Below are 14,875 nucleotides of genomic sequence, written 5' to 3' on the forward strand. Positions count from 1 at the left end.
AGTATTATTAGATCCTGTTTCAGAAGCTGCTTATAACAGTTATGTATCTGTGCAATCGTGCCACACAGATTGAAAGACTTCCATCCTATTGTGCAAACCCAACCAAGAAGTCTGAGCTTCACAAACAAGCAAGTCGGAGGACTGATGCCCCAAAATCTCCTCATTCTAGCTCATAATCACTCTAGTGACCCACACTCTAAGATTTGCCAGTGAGTGTGTGCGTGTGTGTGCATGTGTGGTGTGAACTGACACTGTGGTGTGTATAGACTATCACTGACCCTGTTGTGTGTGTGTGTATCACTGATTGCCACATTGATGCAAGGACGCAAGGACATAGAGCGTGTAGGCATCTCAGCTCCCAGCTAAGGCCCCTGTGTGGAACCCCCCCCCCCCCCCCATCCTCTTTGCAACATGTATAGACCGCGATAAAGCGTCGCCAGCCTTCAAAAGTTGCAGGCCAAAGTTTTTAGCCCAAGAAAAAAAGCCAGAGAGAAAGGAGCAAGTGGAGACTGAGGCTCCTCCGCCCTGAAGGCAAACTGGCCTGCCATCTGTGCAGACGAGGCTCTCCAAACATGCACACCACCCCTGGAACTCAGGGCTGGATGGAGCAGGAGAGAGTGATCAGAGAGAAGAGGAAGGAGAGACAGCGTGTGATTGTGTGTGTGTGTGCGTGTGTGAGAGAGGGGGGCAGGGAGGGAGGGAGAGAGAGGAAAGATAGATAGAAAGATTGAAAGATAAAGAGAGAGAGAGAGAGAGAGAGAGAGTGAGTGAGAGAGAGAGAGAGGAGGGGAGGGGAGGGGAGGGAGAAAGAGAAGCAGAGGAAGACAAGAAAGAAAAAGTTGATAAGAAATTGAGAAGTCTCTGTGACTGTTGGTGACCTGAGGTTCAAGGCCCAGGGAGAGAGGGTGCTCTCGGTGGGACAGGAGACCGCACTCCTGAACGTGAGACAACACATGAGAAACGGACGCAAAGCCTGGAAGTCACTGACATTGACAGTGTTAGTGCCTTGAAGGGTGGCTTCGCTCTCACCATGAAAGATCCCCGTTTTTTGGCTGTTTTTTATTCCTCTTCCCTGGGAAAATGTGCCAGAGCTTATACATGGAAGCCAACACATGAACTTTCAATCAGGGATTAGCCGGATTTTCCAATGTGGATCTTCTTTTGTGAATTTGGCCAGCGTCGCCTGTGTCGTTGGCATGGGGAACGTAAATAGAATATGATCCCTGGGCCAAGGGGATTGCCTCGCTTATTTCAAAGAAAGACTTCAAAAACAGGCTCACTTAGCCCTCTACACTAGTGTGATGTTTCTGTGGTTTGAAGTGTCGTCCACATGTCAGACCACCAAAATACCCCTCTTCCAAGGCCAGGCCGCCGCGACATATTGCCGTGGTGCACTTTGTCCTCACGGCCAACAAGGACAAAGCGGCCCAAGAAAGGAGAGGAGAAAAGGAAGGAAACAAAACAAACAAACCGTCCAGATGACAGGAGACGGAAGAATGAAAGCGGTGTCTTTAAGCTGTGCTGGTTGTCGAGCACTCATCCATCCATCCTTCCGCCCCTCCTTCCCTCCACCCCTCTATCTCCTGTCCATCCGGTATCTCTCCATCCGGGTGCCCTCCTGTTACCATTGTCTGAGACTGAGGTCCACTCTCGCAGATCTAGATGTTAATCCTAGCTTAGCTTAGCTGCTGCTGAACTGGCTGCTCTGATAAGAGCCATGCCATGCTGCACCGTGTGGATTCCTAAATGTATGTACTTGTGTGTGTGTGTGTGTGTGTATGGATCACTCCCCTGCTCTTATTGACTTGGCCACCAGAAAAGTTGGCCTAAGGTTTCTTCATAAATAATATTTTTCCACATAAACACACACAAACACACACACACGTACACACACACACACACACAGCTCAAAAACTCTCTGGCACACACACACAGGCATACAAAAGCTACCCAGGAAGACTTAACTTGGGCTCATGGACAGAAGTTTTATCTTTAACTGAACAATAGACAAATATGCCACCCATCTGAGCTTTGTGTTTGTTCTTAAATGTCAGAGGGAAAATCCCCCCTACTTTGAAGAAGATAGGACAGTAATCAGCTAACTAATGCACAGCAGTCTTGAATTGTTGGTCGGCTGGGGGATTTTCCACAGCTTGTCTACAGCCTGTTTACACGCTGCTGTGTAACTGACCAAGGTAAGACTGCTTTTTAAACATTGAGATGTTGGATCTGATAGAAGCTCGGCTCACATCCTGGCTCTTGTCTTTGTCAATCTCACTTTGTTATCAGCATGTATCAATCTCTGTCTGTCCCTCTCCGCTCTCCCTCTCTCTCTCTGACCCCCTCCCTCTCTTTCTCTCTTTCTCTCTTTCTCTCTCTCTCTCTCTCTCTCTCTCTCTCTCTCTCTCTCTCTCTCTCTCTCTCTCTCTCTCTCTCTCTCTCTCTCTCTCTCTCTCACTCTCTCTCCCCCTTTCTCAGTATCTTCTCACTCTCTTTTTCGCCCCATCTCTCTCTCCCTCCCTCTATCTCTCTATCTCTCTCTTTATCTCCCTATCGGTGTCTCAAATCTGATGATCTCTTACTCTGTTGAATCGTTCTTCCTCTCTAAAAGTCTGTGTGAGTGTGTGATTGTCGGTGCGGATTTGTGCATGTGTGCATGACATTGTGTGTGTGTATCATTGAGAGTGTGTGTATATGTGTGCGTGTTGGAGTGGGTGGGGGATTGTAACTGGTTGCATCCTCATCCCTCCCCCGCCCATCACACACACACATGGATGGGACTGTTCCAGCAGGTAAATGACCTCCCACTGGGTAATCCTGGAGGGGGCCAGCCTTGTTTTTGTGTAAATAAGGTCATTGTCTGATTTGCCAATTGCCAAATTAAGATCAACAACGTATTGTACATTCAGCATCGTAGATACAGTCTATATTACGGTCATGTACATACGTAAATACATGCATACTATATATGCATATTGTACATATGTCACAAATGGACGTGACTTGGTCCTGTAGTAGTTAGATCCCAGGTGTAGGACCTCCATTGTAAGGTAACCGTAATGAAAAGGATTGAGCAAAAAACAAAGTCAGGGCAGCAAGGATCAGGCATCAATGTCCAGTGTTGGTTCAAGGCAGGCTTATGGGTCAGGCATCACAGAAGGTAAGGCATGCATGTTATGAAAAGCAACTAGAGTTGGCGTGCAGATATTAAACATGTAGGGTAAAACAGGTGTGGGGAGTGAATTAACCGTCTGCGATCTTTGGTGCTGAGCTATTACATTTACAAATATACATATATACACACATCCATCCATCCAGCAAGATTGTTTGGATCCAGTGTGAGTGGTTCTGGCAGGAAGGGATGTGGGTTACTGTAATGTCAGTCTGATGACTCAGGGACAGCAGTGAACCTCACCTATCCTCCTCCTCCTTCTGTTTCCACATGTTCTCTTTCTTTCAGCGTGGAGATCCGTGTCTAACAAACAAACTCTGCTTTTGTTTCAGTCTTTAAGGGGCTTGTGTTCTCCACGGAGTGTGCGTGTCTGTGTGTGTGTGTGATCAGTGTGTATCAGAGCACTTCTGCTGGTGCCCTGGGGCTCCCCTAGCTTGTGTCAGTGTGAAATAGTCCCCCTCTCTGCCCACCTATCTCTCCCAAGAAGGGGCCACATCCCCCCGTGGAACCACTGGGCCCGGAGCGGGATGACAGGAGGGGAAGGGATTAGGTGTTACGCCTGAAAACCACGGCAAATTGAGTCCTCAATGTTTATTTTTATACTTTGCATTGTAAATTGAAAACGGTGGAGGAAAAAAAAAACAAGATGGAATTTTGTTCAATTGTCATTTTCTTTCTCTCTTTTACTGTGCATTTCCCCTGAAAATCTGATTGTTCAACCTTCCACCAAGGAAGTAGCAGATGTAAAAGCCCAAAGCACAGTGTATGTGATGCTAAGCTACAGCATGTCTATCTGATACTGTACACAAACAGAAGCGTACGTACAGAAACAAAATTGATTCATTTCCTTGATAGGGACTCTTATGTTGACTGGAAAAGTCGTCATACCCAGAACACACACAGCATGTCGCCCATGTGAATCAATGTATGTCACTAAAATATCCACGTGCTTAGTTGCTGCACTAAGTGATGGTGAAGGTTAGCTATTCAACTTGGGTGGTTAGTGCTGTGGTTTTCATCACAGTAAGATGAGGTACTCAGCTGCAGTTACAGTGGATTATGGTTACGGTTTACTGAACAAAATAGTTTTGCACTTGCAGTGATTCAGACAGTCCCAATGTGAGAGTGTAATATGTAATCCTTCTCAAAGCAAAAGAGGGCATCTCACCAACACTTCAGATATAAAGCAAGATGTCTCCACATACATTTCCATTTTCCTTTTAGATAGTGGCGTGTTTTAAAGAGCCCAGAATGATAAAACAGTTAATGTATTCTGGTATATTACTCTAAATGGTTTCATCAGGCTCAGAGAGATGTATTATCTCTCAATAGTGGGTGATGAATCTGTGCCAAAGGCCCCTAAACCATACATGTGATTTAGATGTTTGTGTGTCTGTGTGTGTGTGTGTGCGTGTGCGTACATGTGAGTGTGTACGTGTGTACGTATGTGTAAGTGTGTGTATGTTTGTGTGTGTGTGTGTGAAGATGGGAGCTCAGAGACATTTCAAGTCAACCAGAAGCTTGTGGGGGCTCACCCCCCCCCCCCCCCCTCAGCCTGTCTGTTTTTGAGCACAGTTATTTGTATCAAGGCTGTGCATCACTACCTTAAACTCTCCATTAATCAATCCTCCCTCTTTTATTATATTTATAAGCGTAGCACAGATTGCTTTATAAAAAGAGGCCTCTGCATAGGGAAAAAATAAATAAAGGAAACGCGACTCATTGGACCTTAAAGTGTTTTGATGGCTTCTCAGAAGCACATTATATTTACATAGAAATGTGTCATTAAAGTCAATGCCAAACCAGAAACTATTAAACTAATACAATGCTAAAGAGAACAACCTTGAGAATTTGATTAAAGCCATTGTGAGTTTTAAAAACACTCCATTCTTTGAGTTAAAACAAAAGACTTCATGATTTCAGCTCTGGTTATAATTCAGCTGTCATCTTCCATTGATGCATGTGTCTGTCGCAGCCTGCATTTACATATATTTATATATAGCAAAAGGAGAAGAGGGGGTTGGGGGGGGGGTCTATGTTCAGAATTATAATAGAGCTTTGAAACAAACCCGCCACTGTTTGTGTTTCATTTCAAATTAGCCTGCTGTAATTTTCCAAAAAGACTGCAGGCATTGTTTGCTTCGCAAAGTCTTGTGTTTTAGACCATCTTTAATTCCTACTTTATTGCTCTTGTTGTAATGCATATTTCTCTCTCTGCCAAGTGCTCTTTAACAACAGTGAGTAATCTTTGCTCTAAGCTCATCTTTGCTTAGATAGTATGCTGCATTTGACCTTCTACAGGCCTGCCTATTAGCTAACATATGTGTGTGTGTGTGTGTATGTGTACATGCGTGAGTGTGTGTGAGAGAGAATGATAGCGTTCAAAAAATGTAAGGCTACGCTATACATTCCTCAGTGTGTCTATTTAGTAATGTGCTGTAATGTGTCTAGTAATAGTATGATTATGATAAATGCTGAAGAGATGGGGACAGGGTCTATCATATCACCTCCTAGTTGTGGTATCCCCTGATCACATTTTCAATATAATTATAGAATTTCTGAAATACATAGGGGGCTGTTTCAACAAACAGTAGCCATGGCAATATGAGGGCCTATTTGTGGTTCATTATCTGTTTGAACATATTTTACATCCGTTGTGAGATTTTTAACATTGTTTTATCATACCCTGGAGATATTCTACACACCAATCTAATTAAAGTCACTATTCTGCCCAGTATCCTATTTAAGAAATCTATATATTCTATATAATAATTATAAAATGATGCATTATTTAATATATAAACCCCAAAGCTCCTCGCGTGTGGCAATAATTTTAATCAAAAGAAAATGAATAGATTCCGTTTCTTAGTCCTGTTTATGAGCTTAATTGGAGAATGGAGTAAATCTCGATTATTTTCAGAGTTCCTCAACTAAGATGAAAAAATTAGAGTGAATTAGTATGAAAGCATGCATGAAATCTGGTTTTAAATCATTTACCAACCGTGTAACAAAGTGACTGTGATTACATAGACTTAGGCCACCACTTAACAACAAACCGTGTGTGTGCGTGTGCTTCGGAGTGTACGTAAACATCATGTGTGTGTGCATGTGTGTGTATGTTTTGGTTTTGTGTGCCTCTGTCTACTGTCTGCCTGCCTGTCTCTGTGTCACTGTGCTTCTCATTGTGTGAACGTCTGTTCATTCATGTGTATTTCATGCGTCTCCTGTTTGTTAAGACACTGTGTGTGTGTTCATGTGTGTGACTGTGCGCACGCGTGTGTATGCGTGGGTGTGTGAGTGTGTGAGTATGTGTGTGCGATGAGGTGTCCAAGAGTGTTTCAGGGTGCCCACTAAAAGTGACTGTCTCATCAGTTTGCGGGGTACATAGACTCATATTGTTGTCTGCTGCATTGTTGCTAAAGTAGCCCATTAAAATGCAAGCATGTATATTAAAAAGCAAGGTTTCCTTTTGATGGATAGTCGTCAATTTATGAATAAGTGTGCATATTGATTGGCAAAAAGGTGAAAAGAAGTTTGACACAATCATTTCTGAAAGGGCCTGGCTATCCCACATGATTTAAAGCCATTTTAAATGCTTGTCACTTACATTTCCTACATGAGACCTTGGTGACACCTGGAAATAATCATTATAAAAAGCTCCACCGTTTCTTGCTTGTGATTGGCTGAATGCAGACATTAGGTTGGGATGATATGCATCTGAAAGAGGATGGGCATCCAAAACCAGTTTTATTATGATGAATATCACTGTCCTTTTCTTTTCTTTCTTTGTTGTTTGTCAGCCTAAGCTTTCACAGAGACATGCGACACAGAGAAGGCACACTGTGTGTACAGTTAGATGGAGATAAGACAGCACACAGTACCATAGAACCACCGCTTCTCCATTAGACAAATGACTGACCAGGACTGGACCTAAGCTTCTCAATGTTCTTTTATAATAATAATCATCATCATCATCATTATAACAATATAAGACAGATAGTGAATGCAGAGATAAACACGTCAAGATATAGGCAGACTTGTTATTAGATCTTGGGATATGAGAGCTGATGTTTATGAATAAACGTCCACAGAGAAAGTAATCAGATTCGAGTGAACATGCATTCTAATGTACAATTACTTGTGATGGAGATGAGTTGTGATCTTAAGAGCTTGTCGGAAAAACAAAGCGGTGTCTTCTTCTGAGTGGCACTGAAGACCAGGAGACCAGGGGTTCAGGAGATGGCTACTTGATCATTCGGATACATCCTCAACGTGGTTTGTGAATTATACTCAAATCTAGTCCTAAACTGCTTAAATTATCCTCTACTATTTCATATAAACAATACTGTTCAAGCTCTGTTTGTTTGGGGCTGCTTAAATAAATATTGCGGGCATGTGTGTGTGAAATACTAATGCCACACTTAAAACACTGTCTGCTTTTCAACAATTCAATTCCCCTGCCAATCAAAGTTTTTCCCACCTCAACCCACCTGACCAGAAACAGGAAGTGGGATCTGCTCTAGTTGACGTGGCAGGTTATGTTGTTACTGTGGTGGTTTCCGGTCCATCCTAACTCAGCCCATACAAACTGGTTAAATGCAGAGGTTGCTAGGATTCTCCCTCTTGGGGTTTGAATCATTCCAGGAACAGTGCTTGTACCAAACAGGAAGAGCGTTCTGTGTTTTTAATGTGGTTTCCTCTGGCATCAATCATTCCGTACAATTAGGCCAATTCCCGTTCAATTTTCTGCTTTCTGAGGAGCACAGCAATGCTGACTGCACAGACAGCTGTCTCTGACCCGCAAGTACACGAACATACACACAAGTAACGCAGAAGAACACACACACACACATATAATCCTCTAGAAGCACACAGGGACACATGTAGCTCAGACATGTTGGACAGACACACACACACTTACACACACCCACACACACACATACATACATACCAGAGAAGCAGGTGTCTCGTCAGAGGAGGGGATGTGGGTGCACTCATGTCACTTTTCTTTCATCTTTGTCTTGTCTCTTTTCTCAGCCGGGCACACCTCCTCTCTTCTTATCCTCCCACTTCCCTCTCTTCGGCCTCAAGTGGCATTTGTTTTCCATGGCAACCAGATTAAATTAGGTGAGTGATTATAGCTTATTAACACCAAACGCTGTTAGTATATTCTTATAATTTTGTATGTAAACACTTTCCCCTCCTAGCTCTTCTTTCTGGAAATTGCTTTGTACAGTGTAGGGGGCCTGAAGCTTAGTCATAATAAAAATATAATTATGAATTAGACAATAGCCACTCAGAGAAACCGCTCTTTCCCCCTCTCTCCCCCCTCCATGGTCGCCGATTTCTGAAAAGGGTGAGAGCTGTGGAAATATCCAGGTACAGCCACCCGCTTGTAATGAACAATAAAAATGCAAACCTCCTCTTTTTTTCCCCTGATTCTAACTAATAAACCCACTAGAATTAACATTCACACTTCAAGTAATGAGATGGGGTGGGGGGCGTGTGTGGGGGCTTTAACTCCGGCTCTCCATATTGACTGCTGTAGCCCTCAGCTCCACTTTGCATTTAATACAGTACTCGGGGCCGAAGTGATTGTCGAATTATTTCCTTGTTGTGTTGAGAGATATACGTAATTAATATTAAAATTAAGCATTATGTTCATACTCTGTGGTGTATTATTACAAATGTTGCATCCAAAAGGCCCTCTTACACACCATTTTATAAAGTCCCCTCTCTCTTTAACCTACCACAGCTAACCTACCTCTCTCTCTCTCCTCAACACCAACTCAATTCCTCTGCCTCTCCTCCTGGTTTCCTCTCCCTGTCCTCCCTCCCTCGCCCCCCTTTCACTCATACCATCTCATACTAGGGCATGTTTATAAGATACCAATTATACACACTCAAATCAGTTTGATAATACATGGCCTGTTTCATGGGGTGTCCCACTGGTTTCAGCAAGTGGTGCATGGTGCTTTGGAAATGCAGCCCATTTAAAACAAGTGCTCAGGAGAGGAGATGAGGGAGAGAGAGAAACAGAGGGAGGAAAATAGAAAAGAGGGGCTGCTTTAGGCCAGAAGAATATGAGCAGGTGCAGGGAGAGAAAATTACAGCTATAAAGCAGGCTAGGTCTCGTAATTTATCATTAATCTGGACGCCTCCGCTCGCAGGTCTCAGCTTATTTTGCATGCTGATATCCATGTCATATTTCTTATCACTGATTTGTTTATGCTTTTATCCTTGTTCGCAGGCTCCACACTCACTGCAAAGGCATCAGACAGAACAGAAATGGCATCTGGGAGGGGAGGGTGTGTGTGTCTGTGTGTGTGTCTGTGTGTGTGTGTGTGTGTGTGTGTGTGTGTGTGTGCGTGTGTGTGTGTGTGTGTGTGCGTGCGTGTTATTGTGTATCCATGCATGGATGTGTGTGTGGGAATGCACGTGTGTGTGAACGTGCCTGCGCGTCCACGTGTGTGCGTGTATGAGCGTGTTCGTGTGAAGCCATGACGACACTTGGATTTGTCATATTGACATAACTGGATATGATCCAGTCTGACCGACAGAGTGATCCTGCACCCTGATGAAGAGCTGAAAATCATGGAGCGTTCACAAACACACAACCAATCAATGAAAAAAACACAATGGTTGACACAGCTACTGTGACTGCTGAAGCAAGAATATCAGATAAAGTGAACCTATATGCTTTCATGACTGAGTAGTACTCTGAAGTGACAGATACACATCTTAACCCCACAAGGTCAAATGTGACTTTCCCTGAAAGCTGGACACATTTATGTAAAGTTTGTTACAGCATGACATTTGTCCTCTAACATGAAGAGGATCTGGAATTGTCCAAGTCGTCAGGCTGAGTTGGCAGAAGACTGACTCAGATGGTCAAGAAAGCTGTCCAAATAGTGTACATTGACCACACACACACACTCCAGATAGATAGAGAGATAGAGAGAGAGAGAGAGAGAGAGAGAGAGAGAGAGAGAGACTTAAAGAGAGGGAGGGAGCAAGATAGTTTGTTTTAATAATTAAATTGCCTCTATAATGTTTGCTAAAGGACTCTAGTAACCGTATGTAAAGAAGCCCAGAGATCTGGTGAGGAGAAGCGCACCACACAACGGATCTTTGAAAATAACGATTCTAAAGACTGTTTATTTTTCATCAAAGTTTACAGATTAGAATGTCTTTTTTTCCCATTCCCCCGATTTGAATTGGTAATACAGATTCTTTGTTCACTCTGTGCAATTTACTAATGAAAAATATGTGCCGAAGTTATTGATTCATGACCGTAATTGTTTAATTATTAATCAGTTTAGTGGTACATTAGCATTTGTGATACTTGAGAAGCGAAGAGGCAGGTTGAAGTTTGTTTTATGTGATCTGACTTCACCACACTCTCTTGACTTCATGCATAAGTTGACTCCTACACAAACAAACACACACACACGCTCACGCACTCACAGACAGAACGCTCCCTCATATACATGCACCCCCACCCACCTTCAACCCACAAGAAAACATGCTCTCACACACACACACACACACACCTAAACAAAGAGTATACCTAAACTAAGTATCATTAACTCATTAGGTGAGCGCTAGGCCAGTGTACAGCAGACATGGGTGTCTCCAAGTATCTCCTCAAGTCCCTGTCTCTTCCTTGTTCCTGGGATGCCAGGTGTGTTCTCTCCCTGAGCAATCAGGGCTGGTAATGACCCAATCTGGCGTCAGGTAGAAGGGAAGCCCAGCTGTCAGAGGGCTCAGAGGACCACAACAAGGCTTCAGTCAAACCTGCCCTGGCTCTGTCTGCATGCCTGCCATACCACACACACAAAACATACTGTGTACACACACACACACACACTGACACAAACACACAAACGTAAACGCACACTCAGATGCAAACGCAGACACACACACAAGCAAACAACCGCATGCACACAAACACAGTTGCGAACACACTTTAGCCGATGGCCATCACAGGTCACTGTAAGAGTGGACTTCATAGCAGCCTGGATGTCAAGGGAGACAGGGGGCTGTCAGGATAGTATGAGCAGGACATTCAGACTGGTCTCAGGACCTTGGACATCTCTAGGGTCTCGATTAGCCGTAGCTACTATAATGACTCCACCTGATGACTCACATACTGTACACATGGAGATGCCAGTCATGCAAATGACATACCAGCATCTTAAGCAAATGGCTTTATCATGCATCTGCATCATGTATTCCCCTCACCTTACCTGTTCATTTTTATATTTGATCTATGTGTCATTAAAGGGACAAAATAATCTCTAAACAGTGGCTGTGTCTGTATTCATTGCCTCAAGGTAAAATCTACCAACATAATGGTCTCTTTTTTTGTGTGTATTTCAATCTCTCTTCCTCACTCTTCCTCTCTCTCTCTCTCTCTCTCTCTCTCTCTCTCTCTTTCTCTCTCTCTCTCTCTCTCTTCTCGTCACACAACAACAGTATTTTTATTCTACCCAGATGTTGCCAGCTGATGAAAGGAGTTGTTCTGAGGACCAGGTAAGTTCCCATGCAGTCCTGTCCCACTTTCCCCCTCTCTGTGTACAGGATCCCCAACACACACACACACACACACACCTCTGGCGTCAACTTCAATCTGTTTAGTGTGAAGGACAGGATTGATTACCATGCATGCTCCACATACATTTACATATTTTTACCTCTCACTCACTTACAAACTCACTCACTCACTCACTCACTCACTCACTCACTCACTCACTAGACACCCCTCCCACCTCCCCCACCCTCCTACACACTCACATACTCTCCCTCACACACATGCACACACACACACAAAGTCCCTCTCAACCAAATCTGGTAAAGCAGTAAGGCTGTCTTTCTTCGATTTTCTTTTTTAAAGGGTGCGGTGGAGGTGGGCATAGCTGGTGAGTGGGATGTGGAGAAGGGTGGGGGGCAGGCAGTTGGGTAGGTTGTCTTTGCAAGGAACACCCCCAGAATTAATGTTCCGCACCTGTGCACAGTGCTGCAGTCTTTATCGAGCATCACAGGTGCACCACATTAATTGTGGGAGAGACCATTTCTATGATGGGGGTGGGCTCTATTTGGCAGGCAGTCATTCAATATGCACGTTTCAAAGAATCTTTAAAAATCACGTACTTCGGTATATAAAAATAGTGCCCTATTTCAAAGTAGTGATTAAATTAATTATTGTTTAGCACGTGTCCTTTGTATGTGTGTGTGTGTGTGTGTGTGTGTGTGTGTGTGTGTGTGTGTGAGTGTGCATGTGTGTTAATGCCATTACATGAGTACACACTTAGCAGAGGCTGTCTAGCTGGTTTGTTGTATAAGAGGCATGTAGCCTTTTATAATGACTGTAATGTTGGTTGGGAGAAAGGGAGGTGAGGGGAGGGGGAGTGTTCACACACACACCTGCAGGGCCCAAAGGCCAAATGTACAAGACTGCACCCTAGTGACGCAATTACCACAGCTAAACACTTAACCCGGACACCAGCCTGGCAAAGTCCCCTTCATGCTCCTCCTCCTCCCCCCCAGTCAGCATCCCCCTGCTCTTACATCTTGCTCTCACCCTCCCCCCCTCCTCCTCTTCCTCCTCTTCTCCCTCATCCTTTTCTGCCTTCTCCTCCATCGTCTTCCTGTTTGCCCCCCCCCTCCCTCCTCCTCAACACCCCCTGACTTCCCATCGCCTATCGCTTCCTGCATCCTCCTATTCCTCCTCTCCACCTCCTCCCCTCCTCCTCCTCTTCCACAGATTATGATACACTGTCAATCGCTCCACTTAGCGCGGTCTCCGTTCTGTAAACGGGAGACAGACAATAACAGATCATGGTCACTGAACTGAAGATTCCCTTAAGATTTTAGAACGACAGAACGAAACAAGGAAGGGCATATTCATTCTTTTTTTTGGTCTTTTTTTGGGGGTGGGGGTACGTCCAATAATGAGTAAGAAAAGGTCAGTGGAGCATTGCTGCTCATCCACTCGTGGTCTAATCCCCGTCTTCATGCGTGATTACCTCTCAAATGGTTAAAGGTAAGAGGAGTAAAAACAATGGACAGGCATCAGCCTCCTCCACAAACACAGGCCAGGACTGTTATTTAGCTCGGACAGAGCCAGTCACACAGAAACAACCCTGACAGCATCCATTTGTTATTATTCCTTAAATCAAACGCCACTGGCTTAACAGCACTACTGATGGAGAAAGAGGGAGACAGAGGGAGAGGGAGAGAGAGAGAGGGGGAGGGAGAGAAAGGGAGGGAGAGAGAGGGAGTGGGGGAACGGAGAGGGAGGGAAAGAGGGATGGAAGATGAGGAGAAAGGGAGGAAGAGAGAAACGAGGGAGTGGAAAAGATGAAGGGAGGAAGAGAGATGGAGAGAGGAAGGGAGGGAAACATGTCATATTGTCTCTCCACCCTCCATCAACGGCCATTTTGAACTCAGCAATTGACCTTCCGAGGCATCATTTACAGTGAGTCATATCACAGGCCCCAAGTGTTAAAGCCACAGCATCGCCGACACACACTTGTAGGGATAATAGCTTTAACTAGACCAAATTGTCCCCTTCATTTGTATGGCTGTCTCGACTCATATTCTCCCTGACTCGCCCTTTGACAAAGGGGGGTCATTCTGCCGCAAAGAAAATGAAGCCCACTAGATATTGTTTGATTGGATTTGCCTTTTCAAGGTTTGGGGATCATTACAGAAATTCATTTCAAGTGTTGCTGAAAATGAAACCACTATCCACTCCCAATGTTTAATTATTCTAGTAGTGCTTCTTTTTTCCTGGCTGGCATTTTTTTATTCCTTTGTGTGTGTTTTTTCAAAAATGAAAACCATCACACTGTCCTAAAAATGAGCCCCGTGTGGCCGTCACCATGCTGTCCCGTTTCACCTGTTCTGACTCCAACTCTCTCATGCCTCGCATCCTGTAGAGACAACGTCAATTCTTTATAGTCATTTTCAAGGAAATGTTGTTGCTGCCATCTGAACGGAGCGTCACGAACATGTATATTACATGGATACAATACTGTATATACACAGAGAAACAACACGTAGTTACAATACACACCAACATGCCTTCCTCCCTTCTCCTCCCCTTCTTCCTTGTATCATACTCTCTTCTACCTCCTAACCCTTCTATATTGTCACTCTCCTCTCCTCTGCTCCCTTCTCTTCTCTTTTACAGTTTCGCTATCATTCCATGTACCCCCCACTCTCATCTTAAAGAGAAGCTGTCTTTGGTTTCATACCAAATGTGTTATATTCCAACATTTCAATAAATGGAATAGGGAAAGCATTAAAGTTAATCAGACCAACCACATTGTGGTAAAGACACGTTGGCTGGATTATGGATTACTATTAGCTGGATGAAAACGATTCTTTCATTTAAATTCCGGGTTCCTCGTCTTGCTAAAATTAAAAAGAGAACTAATACTTCTTGGACACTTTCTTTCCTCCCTCCATCACTCTCTAGCTCTTTCCACTTTGTCACTCTCTCTCTCTCAATGTCTCATCCTCTCTCTCTCTCTCTCTCTTTCTCTCTCTCTCGCTCTCTCTCTATCTTTCTAAGACCACTTATTTCCACATTAATCTCACTGGACCGGACCACATAGAGAGGAGTAGGTTTGGTTGGAACAGAGATGCAGAACATGAATTTATATAAGCATTAATTTCAAGTGATATCACTATTCA

At 44.0% G+C, this 14,875-nt stretch overlaps 1 long non-coding RNA gene across 1 annotated transcript; it reads left to right on the forward strand.

Moving 5' to 3' along the window:
- Positions 1 to 7,323: 7,323 nt before the first annotated feature.
- Positions 7,324 to 9,501, forward strand: LOC134027959 (uncharacterized). The gene is made up of 3 exons (XR_009931482.1): positions 7,324 to 7,447; positions 8,210 to 8,299; positions 9,423 to 9,501. It is a non-coding gene; the product is annotated as an uncharacterized LOC134027959 (long non-coding RNA).
- The last annotated feature ends 5,374 nt before the right edge of the window (positions 9,502 to 14,875 follow it).

Source organism: Osmerus eperlanus, chromosome 10 (genome assembly GCF_963692335.1).
Source record: "Osmerus eperlanus chromosome 10, fOsmEpe2.1, whole genome shotgun sequence".
Taxonomy (NCBI): Eukaryota; Metazoa; Chordata; class Actinopteri; order Osmeriformes; family Osmeridae; genus Osmerus; species Osmerus eperlanus.